Below are 16,656 nucleotides of genomic sequence, written 5' to 3' on the forward strand. Positions count from 1 at the left end.
AGCAACCACTTCTACCACCACTCCACCAACCACAACCACCACTGTGGCAGCCCCCAACAGAAAGAAAAAAGAAAAAAGAAAAAACCCACAACCCATCACCACCAGCCATAACCCACCATGTCAACCATAACCCACTGCCACAATCAATCCCACGAAACTCAGCCAAAATCAACGAAACCCACTGCCACATCCAAAATTCACTACCGCCACCATCACTAACCACTGACCATCGATCCCAAAATCCACCAAACTCGAAACCATACAAACTTGAATCCTAACCAAACCCAAAACCATACAAATCCACTGCCATAGTCAAAATCCACCACCGCCAACCATACCACAGCCACACCGCCACTAACCACCGATCCCGAAACCCATCAAACTCGAAACCACACAAACCCAAAACTCACCATAAACGCTGCTACCCACATTGAACACCGCGAGTGAAAGAGGCACGAGATAGCAGAGAGAAAGGGGCAAAGAATAGAGAGAGAGAGAGAGAGAGAGAGAGAGAGAGAAGAGTCTAAGGACAAAGAAGGAGAGAGAGTGAGAGACATTGGGCTTGGGTATTAAAAAATTAGTTTTTCACTTTTGGTAACTAGCTATGGCAAAAATGGCCCATTACCATCAATTTTGGAAATAATTTGCTCAGAAACACTGTTTCCGAACTATATAGCAATCTACCACTTTTTCGGGCCTATAGCGGCGTTTTCCTGAAAAAAATTTTTATAAGTCCCATAACAGGTTCAAGAGGCCCTATAGTGGCGTTTTTAAGCCCTATAGTGACGTTTTTGGGCCCTATAGCGGCGTTTTCCTGCAAATTTTTTTTGTAAGTCCCATAACAGTTTCAAGGGGCCCTATAGTGGCGTTTTTAAGTCCTATAGTGACGTTTTTGGGCCCTATAGTGACGTTTTCGGGCCCTATAGCGGCGTTTTCGGAAAAAGTGGTATTTCCCTAATTATTTCCGAAACAGTGCTCTGTTGCTAAATATTTCAAAAATTAATGCTAATGGGCCATTTTTGCCAACTAGCTATAGTAACTGTTACAAGTAGCAGTTTACTGCTGCAGTGGGCCAAAAGTATTGGGCCATAGCACCATTAATGTAGGATTTAATTTTTATTTTTATTTTTTATATATATATATTTGAGGTGCGATGTAGGTTTTTAGCAATTTTAGCACCATTAATGTGGATGCTTTTGCTATAGCTTGTTGTTACCAATTATTTAATACACTTAATCTTCCCTCTCTCTCTCTCTCTCTCTCTCCTCTCTTCTTCTTCTTCTTCTTCTTCTCTTGCTGTTGGTCTCATAGTCGATCTCATAGGTCATGGGTTTGGGTTGATTTAGTGGTTTGTGGGTCTCTATTATGGGTCGACTTCATGGTTTATAAGTGGTCCAATTTGCGTGTCTCGCGATGGTTTTTGGTGGGTTTTTAATTAGAGTTATGGTGGTTTGGTGGGTGTGACTGGGTTTCGACTGAGCTGTGGCTAGATTTCGGTAGGTTTGTGATTTGTAATTTGTGGGGGTTGTGGGTTTGATTGGTTGTTGCAATGTGGTTTTGGTGGGTTTGTGATTTGATTTTGGGTGGTGGAGGTTCTAGCTTGTAGGGGTTGTGGTCTTTTTCGGTGGCGGTGATGGAGCGGTTATTTTGTTTTAGGTTTGGTGGCTACAATTTGTAGGGATTCTGATGGTTGGGTGTTGCAGTTGTGGGTGGTGGCAGTTGTGCGGTGGTTTTTGTGGCTGTGGTTGTTATTAATTATGTTGGATATATTATTTTATTGTGATGTTTATATTATTTTAATATGTTGAGTGCTAAAATAAAACCGTTGATGTTGGGTGTATTATAAATTGATATGGTAAAATAAATAAAGCAGCTTTTTGAGGTGCTAAAAACTAAGGTTATGTTTGGTAACAGTTTTTGTTTTCTATTTTTAAAAACTTGTTTTTGGGATTATAGAAAAAAAAAAAAAAACAATTTTCTTCTATTTTTGAAATAAAAAACATGTTTGATTAGTTGGAATTAAAAAAATAGTTTTTTGAAGAAAAAAAAAAACTAAAATATGTTATTATTAAAATTTGAACTCTAATACTAACTCATTAAATGAGACAGATTCATTAAATCAAATGCGTGTTTTCTTTGACTTTTGAAAATTAGAAATTGAAAATAGTCTTTTCCATGTTTTTAGTTTCCTTCATAAATTGAGTTTTGAGAACAGTTTTTGTTTTCTGTCAATTTTGAGTCGTCAAACAGGTTTTTTAGTTTCAAAAATAGAAAATTATTTTTGAAAACAGAAAATAAAAGAAAAAACAGTTACTAAACATATCTTAAATTTTTTAGGACCACTGCTATGATTGCCCTTATGTAATACTTCATATTTCAGAGGTCAAAAGAACTTAGCTCAGCTAGCCAGAGTTAACTTGAGGGTGGGTCAGGGACTTGTGGTTGGTTTAGGTGGATGTAATAAATAGATGCCACTTTGAGAGAATTTACCACACAAGAGATGCAAAAAATGCATGAAGATAAAATGGATTCAAATAAAGTTTTAAACAAGAAAACAAGATCCTTGGGACGTGGGGACGTAAATTCAAACTCAATTACTCATAGGGTTGGTTTTGGATTTGAATCCCAAAATTCCTTTCTCTAGGTACATACCATAATTTAGTTGATGCATTGCAATTTTATGTCAAAAATACAATCTCTCTAAAAGAATTTAAGCATAAAACTGCTTAGTGCTTTCTAACCTATAAATCACCTATTTCAAAATACACAAAAATGGGAACAGAGAGGACGAGCTTTACCTTTGTTTTGAAAAGTGTAAATTCAATCACAGGTTGTCTATTCTTGGTCCAGGACAAAGTGGATTGATATGATATGGCCATGTGTTGTCTAATAGACTTTTTCATGACAAAAGGCCATGTCACTTACTTTAGTTACATAGTAAGGCTAGCTTTAATGGCATAATTGAGCTAGACTAATAGAGACATATGGCTAAATTAAAACAAGTGGAACGAGGTTATACTCTCTCTCAATTACATGATTTGGAAAAATTCCTTGCATATTAGTTTGCTATATTTGTTTCCATTTTGTTCCTTAGCTGGGTTTCTAGTTGGCATATTAGAAAGGTAAATGACACACTCATAACCAAGAAGACAAAAATCTAAAATTTGAACTAATAGCATCCAAAATAAACCATATCAAGCAATTCAAATGCCCACATACGAATAAGTAAATCTCATAATTTAAATGAGATGTACAATATTTTAATCCCAAAAATTGTTTTACAAAGTTATAATGGCTCTTCATGAGTGAAGAGTCATTCCTCTTCAAAAAAATTTAAATTAAATGGAGATGATAAGAGTATTTTTGGAATAAGAAAAGGATTCTTAACTTCAAAGCTCATCAGCAAAAAGTATCATACCAAAGATAAAGCCGATGGCACCAATCCCCGAAGGAGCCATTGGTCTCAAGAAGGTCCGTTTGGAACCTTGTGCCCTACACCAATAGAGGTTGACAGCTATGTGGACAAATCCATGTGAAGTAGACAAATACATTTCCATACGTAGCAGACGGATCACATCGACAGACGAGGAGGCATACTGACGGGTCCCACATGGCCTTGCATGGTCTACACGCATGTTCCTATATGGAAATATCTTGCCCACCACGCACAAAGACCCTACCACATGGCTTTCACCTTCCCAGTATGGAGGGTATCCCCAAGATCTTGGTGGCATTAACAACAGGCCTTCTCTTTTCTAAGGTACGTAGAAAATCCCTAACTCTCTCACTTTAGAGTTATTGGAGATTTCTTATTTACTTATTTAACATTCAGAGGGTCTTTGGCCGGCACCCCACTGGTGCCTTTTGTTTGGTTCTTGTTTTCTTATTCCTCAGGTACCCATTGGTGCGATCAAGGGCAATCAACTCACTGACAATTTTTGTGCATCATCAAGACAGATTGTTTTTTTTTTTTTTGCTAAATATCAAAAGAGATTGTTGGAATTGAGTTTTGTGGATTTATTACATAAAATGAAGAGATAAATGGCTTTGAAGAGCGTATTCTCTAACCCATAAAACAAATCTAATCATACTTGTTGTTCTTTTTAGGGGGAGGGAAAAAAAAAGCATCAAGAAATTTCGTTGTAATAAACCCCTATTGCAATGAAAAGATTTTGTTGCACACCGTTGCAATAAAGTCTCTAGCAATAGACTAACACAACAAAAATTACGTTGCAATAACATTTTGTTGTAATAAAATATTTTAATTATTTTTAACACCCTACCATATCAGAAACTTAAATAATAATAATAATAATAATAATAATAATAATAATAATAATAATAATAATAATAATAATAATAATTTTAAAACACCCAGAAAATACAATGAAAGAAAACCATTGCCTCTAGAACTTGTAGAGAGAATAGTCATGGGAACAGAGAAATTGCAAAACAATTGATAAAAAATAATTGCAATAGATTGCAATTAGGTCTTATTTTGCAATTATTCTTATGAAGTATTTTACAATCTATTGCAAAATATTATTGCAATTAATAACCCAATATTAATTATTTTACAATTAACTTGATTAAATTATTTTATAATTTATTGCAACGACAAACATGAAGTTGCAATGAAGATGTTTGTCGTTGCAATGAATATATCATTGCAATAACCTGATGTCAATTGTTTTACAATTTATTATAATGAAAAACATGAAATAATTATCTATTGCAATGAAAATATGTTTGTATTAGCTTGACTCAGATTATTTTTGTCAATTATTTACAATTAATTGCAATAAAATTTGTGAAGTAATAATCTATTTCCACAAAATATTTAAAGTGGTAAATTATTTGTTGCAACCACATATATATCATTGCTCAGCCTTAGTTATTAAGGTGGGAGGGGTATCTCCAAGTTTTGGCGTTTAACATTGTTTTGTTAGCCTGTGGATATTATTATCATAACAAACTATCATAATCAAACTTGTAACCTAATTAGACAGCATTAACACAAGGATATCTAGAGAGCTAGAAGCTTGGGCTAGTTGCAGGTAGAAATCCCACAGTTCGCCCATTGGAATCGAACATGGGACATGGTGCTCCTATATTCACACTAAGACCGCTAGGCCACCTCTCTCGGTGGTTGTCACACAAAAGAGGCAATCCGCTCTCATTGTTAACTAGATTAACATTAGGACACATGAAATTAGAAAAGAGCAAATAGTTCAAATTGACAACGAGCATAAAATAATTTCAATTGCTTAATAGTTCATTAATTTAGTAGGGCTAATATGATCCTGCCCATAATTAAAACAAACTAAACACCAAAAGGTACTAGACTAGAAAATTAAAACTACTTAAAGTAGAAATCAACATAGTTAACTTTTGCAGTTGTTGCCTGTTCCCTTTCCTACTGCTCTAGCTCACTCTCGCTCCCCTAGTTGTTGCCGCTGCCACCCCTAAATATTTTCCCTCAGTAGGCCAAAATTTTTTTTTATTAAGAACTTATATATATATAAAGAGAGATTTTCTTTCTTTTAAAAAAAAAAAAATTAAAGCATGACAGGGGATTGAGGCTCCTCACATACCTAACATGGTAATTATAGCAAGCCAATAATTCTTCATACGTGTCGTATGTTTCACCGCATTTCTTGCATAGAAATCCCCTCCTCTTTCTGAACGTGTAGAAGATAAATTTTTTTATTAGTGTTTGGATTTCTCTTGATTAAACAATAAAAAGAGTGTAAAGGATTGAGTTTTCACTTCTGGAGGTTCAAGGTCCTTCGATTTTGCCCGGTTGGGCTAGGGGTTGGTGTCAGATGTGATTTCTTCTTTTGATTTGGGATCAGTTGATGAGACATTTACATAATTGTATGCAAATTAATTAAAAGATGAATGTTTAAACATTCTTTCGTTGCAATAACGTTTTGTTGCAATAAAATATTTTAATTATTTCTAACACCCTACCATATCAGAAACTTAAATAATAATAATAATAATAATAATTTTAAAACACGCAGAAAATACAATGAAAGAAAACCATTGCCTCTTGAACTTGTAGAGAGAATAGTCATGGGAACAGAGAAATTGCAAAACAATTAATAAAAAATAATTGCAATAGATTGCAATTAGGTCTTATTTTGCAATTATTCTTATGAAGTATTTTACAATCTATTGCAAAATATTATTGCAATTAATAACCCAATATTAATTATTTTACAATTAACTTGATTAAATTATTTTATAATTTATTGCAACGACAAACATGAAGTTGCAATGAAGATGTTTGTCGTTGCAATGAAGATATCATTGCAATAACCTGATGTCAATTGTTTTACAATTTATTATAACGAAAAACATGAAATAATTATCTATTGCAATGAAAATATGGTTGTATTAGCTTGACTCAGATTATTTTTGTCAATTATTTACAATTAATTGCAATAAAATTTGTGAAGTAATAATCTATTTCCACAAAATATTTAAAGTGGTAAATTATTTGTTGCAACCACATATATATCATTGCTCAGCCTTAGTTATTAAGGTGGGAGGGGTATCTCCAAGTTTTGGCATTTAACATTGTTTTGTTAGCCTGTGGATATTATTATCATAACAAACTATCATAATCAAACTTGTAACCTAATTAGACAGCATTAGCACAAGGATATCTAGAGAGCTAGAAGCTTGGGCTAGTTGCAGGTAGAAATCCCACAGTTCGCCCATTGGAATCGAACATGGGACATGGTGCTCCTATATTCACACTAAGACCGCTAGGCCACCTCTCTCGGTGGTTGTCACACAAAAGAGGCAATCCGCTCTCATTGTTAACTAGATTAACATTAGGACACATGAAATTAGAAAAGAGCAAATAGTTCAAATTGACAACGAGCATAAAATAATTTCAATTGCTTAATAGTTCATTAATTTAGTAGGGCTAATATGATCCTGCCCATAATTAAAACAAACTAAACACCAAAAGGTACTAGACTAGAAAATTAAAACTACTTAAAGTAGAAATCAACATAGTTAACTTTTGCAGTTGTTGCCTGTTCCCTTTCCTGCTGCTCTAGCCCACTCTCGCTCCCCTAGTTGTTGCCGCTGCCACCCCTAAATATTTTCCTTCAGTAGGCCAAAATTTTTTTTTATTAAGAACTTATATATATATATATATATATATAAAGAGAGATTTTCTTTCTTTTAAAAAAAATAAAAATTAAAGCATGACAGGGGATTGAGGCTCCTCACATACCTAACATGGTAATTACAGCAAGCCAATAATTCTTCATACGTGTCGTATGTTTCACCGCATTTCTTGCATAGAAATCCCCTCCTCTTTCTGAACGTGTAGAAGATAAATTTTTTTATTAGTGTTTGGATTTCTCTTGATTAAACAATAACAAGAGTGTAAAGGATTGAGTTTTCACTTCTGGAGGTTCAAGGTCCTTCGGTTTTGCCCGGTTGGGCTAGGGGTTGGTGTCAGATGTGATTTCTTCTTTTGATTTGGGATCAGTTGATGAGACATTTACATAACTGTATGCAAATTAATTAAAAGATGAATGTTTAAACATTCTTTCGTTGCAATAACGTTTTCTTGCAATAAAATATTTTAATTATTTTTAACACCCTACCAGATCAGAAACTTAAATAATAATAATAATAATAATAATAATTTTAAAACACCCAGAAAATACAATGAAAGAAAACCATTGCCTCTAGAACTTGTAGAGAGAATAGTCATGGGAACAGGGAAATTGCAAAACAATTAATAAAAAATAATTGCAATAGATTGCAATTAGGTCTTATTTTGCAATTATTCTTATGAAGTATTTTACAATCTATTGCAAAATATTATTGCAATTAATAACCCAATATTAATTATTTTACAATTAACTTGATTAAATTATTTTATAATTTATTGCAACGACAAACATGAAGTTGCAATGAAGATGTTTGTCGTTGCAATGAAGATATCATTGCAATAACCTGATGTCAATTGTTTTACAATTTATTATAATGAAAAACATGAAATAATTATCTATTGCAATGAAAATATGGTTGTATTAGCTTGACTCAGATTATTTTTGTCAATTATTTACAATTAATTGCAATAAAATTTGTGAAGTAATAATCTATTTCCACAAAATATTTAAAGTGGTAAATTATTTGTTGCAACCACATATATATCATTGCTCAGCCTTAGTTATTAAAGTGGGAGGGGTATCTCCAAGTTTTGGCGTTTAACATTGTTTTGTTAGCCTGTGGATATTATTATCATAACAAACTATCATAATCAAACTTGTAACCTAATTAGACAGCATTAACACAAGGATATCTAGAGAGCTAGAAGCTTGGGCTAGTTGCAGGTAGAAATCCCACAGTTCGCCCATTGGAATCGAACATGGGACATGGTGCTCCTATATTCACACTAAGACCGCTAGGCCACCTCTCTCGGTGGTTGTCACACAAAAGAGGCAATCCGCTCTCATTGTTAACTAGATTAACATTAGGACACATGAAATTAGAAAAGAGCAAATAGTTCAAATTGGCAACGAGCATAAAATAATTTCAATTGCTTAATAGTTCATTAATTTAGTAGGGCTAATATGATCCTGCCCATAATTAAAACAAACTAAACACCAAAAGGTACTAGACTAGAAAATTAAAACTACTTAAAGTAGAAATCAACATAGTTAACTTTTGCAGTTGTTGCCTGTTCCCTTTCCTACTGCTCTAGCTCACTCTCGCTCCCCTAGTTGTTGCCGCTGCCACCCCTAAATATTTTCCTTCAGTAGGCCAAAAATTTTTTTTATTAAGAACTTATATATATATAAAGAGAGATTTTCTTTCTTTTAAAAAAAAAAAAATTAAAGCATGACAGGGGATTGAGGCTCCTCACATACCTAACATGGTAATTATAGCAAGCCAATAATTCTTCATACGTGTCGTATGTTTCACCGCATTTCTTGCATAGAAATCCCCTCCTCTTTCTGAACGTGTAGAAGATAAATTTTTTTATTAGTGTTTGGATTTCTCTTGATTAAACAATAAAAAGAGTGTAAAGGATTGAGTTTTCACTTCTGGAGGTTCAAGGTCCTTCGATTTTGCCCGGTTGGGCTAGGGGTTGGTGTCAGATGTGATTTCTTCTTTTGATTTGGGATCAGTTGATGAGACATTTACATAATTGTATGCAAATTAATTAAAAGATGAATGTTTAAACATTCTTTCGTTGCAATAACGTTTTGTTGCAATAAAATATTTTAATTATTTTTAACACCCTACCATATCAGAAACTTAAATAATAATAATAATAATAATAATAATAATTTTAAAACACGCAGAAAATACAATGAAAGAAAACCATTGCCTCTTGAACTTGTAGAGAGAATAGTCATGGGAACAGAGAAATTGCAAAACAATTAATAAAAAATAATTGCAATAGATTGCAAAGGTTAATCTGAAGAAAAGAAAAGTTCTGGAAGGAGCAACGTGCAGTGCTTGTCTCTTGGACCAGGAAACAACATTTCATGCTATTTGGAGTTGCGAGAAACTTACTAACATTTGGGCCCCCTGTTTCAGCTGGGTCCGAACAGAGTATCCACTTCTACAGGATATGCAAGAGTTGATTAACGTGGTGAGACGAAGGGAAAACAGTTTAGAGCTGTTTGGGGTGGTGGCTTGGTTCATTTGGAACCAAAGAAACAAGCTGAGATTGAATGAGAGAGGCTTGCCAACTGAAAAATTTTTTGACGCAGCTAAAGGTTACTTATCGGACTTTCAGTCCAAGCTCCAGATTTCAAAAGTGCAGCAACAAAAAGGAAGCATAAAATGGCGGCCCCCAGTGGATGGAACGTATAAAACTAATTTTGATGGTGCGGTCTTTGCCGAATCGGAGGAAGCAGGGATAGGAGTCATAATTAGAGACTTTCAGGGGCTGGTTATTGCGGCTTTAGCTGAGAAAATTCCTTACCCGGGTTCTGTGGAGGTTCTGGAAGCGCTAGCTGCAAGAAGGGCAGCAAGGTTTGTAGTGGAAGTGGGATTAACAGCTTCTGAATTTGAAGGTGATTCGGAGGTGGTTTGGAGGGCGTTGAGGACAGCAGATGGAGCACATTCGTCTATGGGTGAAATTATCAAAGACACGATGTCTATTTTAGGTTCGTTAAGAACTTTTTCTTTCTCTCACACTAGGCGGCAGGGCAATTGTGTAGCTCATGCTTTAGCCAAGAGAGCAATTGTTTCTTTTCCTTTATTGGTCTGGATGGAGCATGTTCCAGCAGACATTAGTTATGTTGTTATTTCTGATTTTCCAGTATCGTAATAATAATACACAGTTTTGACTCTCAAAAAAAAAAAAAGGTCTTATTTTGCAATTATTCTTATGAAGTATTTTACAATCTATTGCAAAATATTATTGCAATTAATAACCCAATATTAATTATTTTACAATTAACTTGATTAAATTATTTTATAATTTATTGCAACGACAAACATGAAGTTGCAATGAAGATGTTTGTCGTTGCAATGAAGATATCATTGCAATAACCTGATGTCAATTGTTTTACAATTTATTATAACAAAAAACATGAAATAATTATCTATTGCAATGAAAATATGGTTGTATTAGCTTGACTCAGATTATTTTTGTCAATTATTTACAATTAATTGCAATAAAATTTGTGAAGTAATAATCTATTTCCACAAAATATTTGAAGTGGTAAATTATTTGTTGCAACCACATATATATCATTGCTCAACCTTAGTTATTAAGGTGGGAGGGGTATCTCCAAGTTTTGGCGTTTAACATTGTTTTGTTAGCCTGTGGATATTATTATCATAACAAACTATCATAATCAAACTTGTAACCTAATTAGACAGCATTAACACAAGGATATCTAGAGAGCTAGAAGCTTGGGCTAGTTGCAGGTAGAAATCCCACAGTTCGCCCATTGGAATCGAACATGGGACATGGTGCTCCTATATTCACACTAAGACCGCTAGGCCACCTCTCTCGGTGGTTGTCACACAAAAGAGGCAATCCGCTCTCATTGTTAACTAGATTAACATTAGGACACATGAAATTAGAAAAGAGCAAATAGTTCAAATTGACAACGAGCATAAAATAATTTCAATTGCTTAATAGTTCATTAATTTAGTAGGGCTAATATGATCCTGCCCATAATTAAAACAAACTAAACACCAAAAGGTACTAGACTAGAAAATTAAAACTACTTAAAGTAGAAATCAACATAGTTAACTTTTGCAGTTGTTGCCTGTTCCCTTTCCTGCTGCTCTAGCTCACTCTCGCTCCCCTAGTTGTTGCCGCTGCCACCCCTAAATATTTTCCTTCAGTAGGCCAAAATTTTTTTTTATTAAGAACTTATATATATATATATATATATATAAAGAGAGATTTTCTTTCTTTTAAAAAAAATAAAAATTAAAGCATGACAGGGGATTGAGGCTCCTCACATACCTAACATGGTAATTACAGCAAGCCAATAATTCTTCATACGTGTCGTATGTTTCACCGCATTTCTTGCATAGAAATCCCCTCCTCTTTCTGAACGTGTAGAAGATAAATTTTTTTATTAGTGTTTGGATTTCTCTTGATTAAACAATAACAAGAGTGTAAAGGATTGAGTTTTCACTTTTGGAGGTTCAAGGTCCTTCGGTTTTGCCCGGTTGGGCTAGGGGTTGGTGTCAGATGTGATTTCTTCTTTTGATTTGGGATCAGTTGATGAGACATTTACATAACTGTATGCAAATTAATTAAAAGATGAATGTTTAAACATTCTTTCGTTGCAATAACGTTTTGTTGCAATAAAATATTTTAATTATTTTTAACACCCTACCATATCAGAAACTTAAATAATAATAATAATAATAATAATAATAATTTTAAAACACCCAGAAAATACAATGAAAGAAAACCATTGCCTGTAGAACTTGTAGAGAGAATAGTCATGGGAACAGAGAAATTGCAAAACAATTAATAAAAAATAATTGCAATAGATTGCAATTAGGTCTTATTTTGCAATTATTCTTATGAAGTATTTTACAATCTATTGCAAAATATTATTGCAATCAATAACCCAATATTAATTATTTTACAATTAACTTGATTAAATTATTTTATAATTTATTGCAACGACAAACATGAAGTTGCAATGAAGATGTTTGTCATTGCAATGAAGATATCATTGCAATAACCTGATGTCAATTGTTTTACAATTTATTATAATGAAAAACATGAAATAATTATCTATTGCAATGAAAATATGGTTGTATTAGCTTGACTCAGATTATTTTTGTCAATTATTTACAATTAATTGCAATAAAATTTGTGAAGTAATAATCTATTTCCAAAAAATATTTAAAGTGGTAAATTATTTGTTGCAACCACATATGTATCATTGCTCAGCCTTAGTTATTAAGGTGGGAGGGGTATCTCCAAGTTTTGGCGTTTAACATTGTTTTGTTAGCCTGTGGATATTATTATCATAACAAACTATCATAATCAAACTTGTAACCTAATTAGACAGCATTAACACAAGGATATCTAGAGAGCTAGAAGCTTGGGCTAGTTGCAGGTAGAAATCCCACAGTTCGCCCATTGGAATCGAACATGGGACATGGTGCTCCTATATTCACACTAAGATCGCTAGGCCACCTCTCTCGGTGGTTGTCACACAAAAGAGGCATTCCGCTCTCATTGTTAACTAGATTAACATTAGGACACATGAAATTAGAAAAGAGCAAATAGTTCAAATTGACAACGAGCATAAAATAATTTCAATTGCTTAATAGTTCATTAATTTAGTAGGGCTAATATGATCCTGCCCATAATTAAAACAAACTAAACACCAAAAGGTACTAGACTAGAAAATTAAAACTACTTAAAGTAGAAATCAACATAGTTAACTTTTGCAGTTGTTGCCTGTTCCCTTTCCTGCTGCTCTAGCTCACTCTCGCTCCCCTAGTTGTTGCCGCTGCCACCCCTAAATATTTTCCTTCAGTAGGCCAAATTTTTTTTTATTAAGAACTTATATATATATATATAAAGAGAGATTTTCTTTCTTTTAAAAAAAATAAAAATTAATGCATGACAGGGGATTGAGGCTCCTCACATACCTAACATGGTAATTACAGCAAGCCAATAATTCTTCATACTTGTCGTATGTTTCACCGCATTTCTTGCATAGAAATCCCCTCCTCTTTCTGAACATGTAGAAGATAAATTTTTTTATTAGTGTTTGGATTTCTCTTGATTAAACAATAAAAAGAGTGTAAAGGATTGAGTTTTCTCTTCTGGAGGTTCAAGGTCCTTCGGTTTTGCCCGGTTGGGCTAGGGGTTGGTGTCAGATGTGATTTCTTCTTTTGATTTGGGATCAGTTGATGAGACATTTACATAACTGTATGCAAATTAATTAAAAGATGAATGTTTAAACATTCTGTAAGGAGTAAAAATTTTTAGATATCAAATAGCAAAGTACATGTCAAGATAATCTGGTTACAGTACAGTTAGAAACATAGATTTAAAATTGTAGACATGTGTGAGAAACATTCACAAGTGTGAAAATAGTGAAGCCAAAGTATCAAATTAACATAAATTATGAATGCTTAGACCTATTTTTAACAATTTATGTCTAGAATAAATGGCATTTCAAAATAAATTATGATATTTCCTAGAGTGTGTGTTGCTTAACAATGATATGATATTCATAAAAGAGACAATGTATAAATAAGTAAACAATCAAACTTTAATGTATATCTCAAATTGAAATAGAGTGCCAACCACAATTGACAATAGATTATAAAATTAATTTTCAAGATTGTAAATTTCTTATATGTTTTTATTCTTTGTCAAATGAATTATCCAATAAATCATTTGTAATTTTGTTTTATACTTTGGGATGTTGGTATTGTGTAAAAATAAAACTTGTTTATTTGTTTTACTTATCTTTTGTGTTATTTTGTTTTAGATAGCAATGTTAGGATTTGTATAATTTTAAAATTATTGAATAAGTATTAATAAGTGTAGTTCATTCTTGATATAAGTGGTGAATTCAAAGTAATGCATTTTACATCAAGTAATTTGTTGCATGACTTTCCAAATGGTAAATAAATGTTGTTTTCTTTATAAAAAAAAAAATTCATGTGAAAAATATGGGTCAACCCGACCCGCAATCCAATTGACCCGACCTGAACCCAACTTGACTCGCCCGTTTTGCCATATCTATCTGTGATACTGTGGTGGATGAGAGGTTATAGCCATTTAGTTTTATAAGGCCAAAGAAAAAGAAACTACTTACTTTAAAGAACATGATTGAATTCTATTAAGTATTAATCCCCAATTCTCACTTTTCATAATCTGAGCAAAACCCATCGAAGAAGATAGGTAGGACTGACACGTAAAAGTTACTTACTTATTTTAATACACTACTTTACAACATCAAATATTCTATTTTTTTTTTTAAATTAACTTGATTAGATTATTTTACAATCTATTGCAACAACAAACATGAAGTTGCAATGAAGATATCATTGCAATAACATGATGTCAATTGTTTTACAATCTATTATAATGAGAAACATCAAAATAATTATCTATTGCAACAAAAATATGGTTGTATTAACTTGGCTTAGATTATTTTTGTTAATTATTTGTAATTTATTGCAATAAAATTTGTGAAGTAATAACCTATTTCCACGAAATATTTAAAGTAGTAAATTATTTATTGCAACCACATATATATCATTGTATCAAAATTGTCATTAAAATATATGGATTTACACATGGTGTAACTTTAAACAATGTTACCTCATTTAATATTTTTTAATTGGATGAGAATTTTGACAAATCCATCGTTAGATTATATTATCTTTGTATATTCTCTATGCTTGCAAATTTTTATGGTGATTAAAGATTAATATCCATGCCATCAATCAATTGTTTAAATTCAAATTTTAGTAGTTTAAAATAATGTATATAAGATGAGTTTATGGATCGAATAGTAAATAACATCCAATTGATATGAAAATTAGCAAGAATTTTAAAAACATATAAAACATGTAATTCAATGGTGGGATTTTTAAAATATGAATTCTATAACAAGTTACTGGGTGGTGTAACATTGCTTAGAGTTACACCTGGTATAACTTGAAGCCTATATATATATATACCTCCAAAGTAGGACCTCATTTTTATGAAGTATAAAGGGCACCACTATTTTGCTAGTGGGAAATTATTCATAACTGATGGTCTATAATTGTGTTATGCTCAATAATATCTTGCTGAATCAATAGTGATGGTCCTAGAAATTTTTTCTAAGAGGGCTATTAAGATATTTACATTATACAAAATTTAATAAAAAGAGAACTTGAATATATAGACATGAGGAAAACAAACACACACACATACGAAGTTATACAATTTCCTTATATTGAAATTTAATTTAACTTAACTTAATTTTTCTTGTTGCAATATTTTTGTAATGTTCATAATATTACTCTGTTAAAAAATTCTATCAATACTTTAATTTTTATTATGTCCTTTGCATTACTCTATCAACAATTTACCTAAACTCAAAATTTTTTGTTGTTACATTTTTGTTGTTTCAACAATATTATTTTGTTGTTACTCAACTTATTGGTCTTTGTTACTATGTTTACATTTCTTAGTTTTTGTAATTGTCCAATTACCTTCATTATTTTATTTATTAATTAGCCACAATTTTTTTGGAGTGTTAGCCATAAGACTTTGTCTTTTAAAATCAATCTTGTTAGGTTCTAAAACTTTAGGATTAAATGTTTAGAATACTATTTTTCGATTCCTAGCCCGATTCCTCTTGACCGATCGAAAATCAGTTTTCTTTTAAACAAATAGGAATCAAATCATAGTTCTTCAGTGTTATGTCTTCTTCTTCAATTCCTCTCTTGATCCCTCTCAGTCAAATTATTTTGTCTTTTTCTGAGTCAAAGCTTAAAGGGTTTTCTTCCTCAACACCTAGTAAGACTCTTTTACCCCTTCTTTTTGTTTAAATTACATGCATTCATGCATTTTCATCAAATTTTTGAACTAAAGAGATTTTAGGGTTGAGCGTTTTGATCCAATTTTTTGGATGGGTTTTTGTTCATGCATCATATTAACATGATTCTCATGCTTTAATTTCAAAATTTTTGTGATTTCTTAAAATTTTCGAAATTAGGGTTTATATGTTCTTGAGGATTTTGGGGATTTTGTTAAATCGGGAAAAATTGATTGAAATTGGCTTATGATATTGTTTAATCGAGTGATTATAACATGTTTTATACTTGTTGTGTTGTTCAATTGATCAATATAAGAATTTTTGAAAATTAGGGTTTTCAAAATTGGGGATTTTGCTAAATTTCTAATTTTCTTGGTCAATTTTCAAAATTGAGATAAAATTGAACTGTTTTAGGGCATTAGGTCATGCATCATATGTGTATTTGCATCATGCATCATATAGTTTTTCAAATTTTGTGTTATCTTGTGCTTTAACTCTATCTGATGAAGTCTGCCCTTGGTTTTTGTTTTTGTTTGTGTTTGTGTTAGTGTGTATGTGTGTGTGTGTGTGTGTGTGTGTGTGTGTGTGTTTTTTTTTTTTTTTTTTTTTTTTTTTTCTAAAGCCT

This window comes from Quercus lobata, chromosome 8 (assembly GCF_001633185.2).
Source record: "Quercus lobata isolate SW786 chromosome 8, ValleyOak3.0 Primary Assembly, whole genome shotgun sequence".
NCBI classification, from domain to species: Eukaryota; Viridiplantae; Streptophyta; class Magnoliopsida; order Fagales; family Fagaceae; genus Quercus; species Quercus lobata.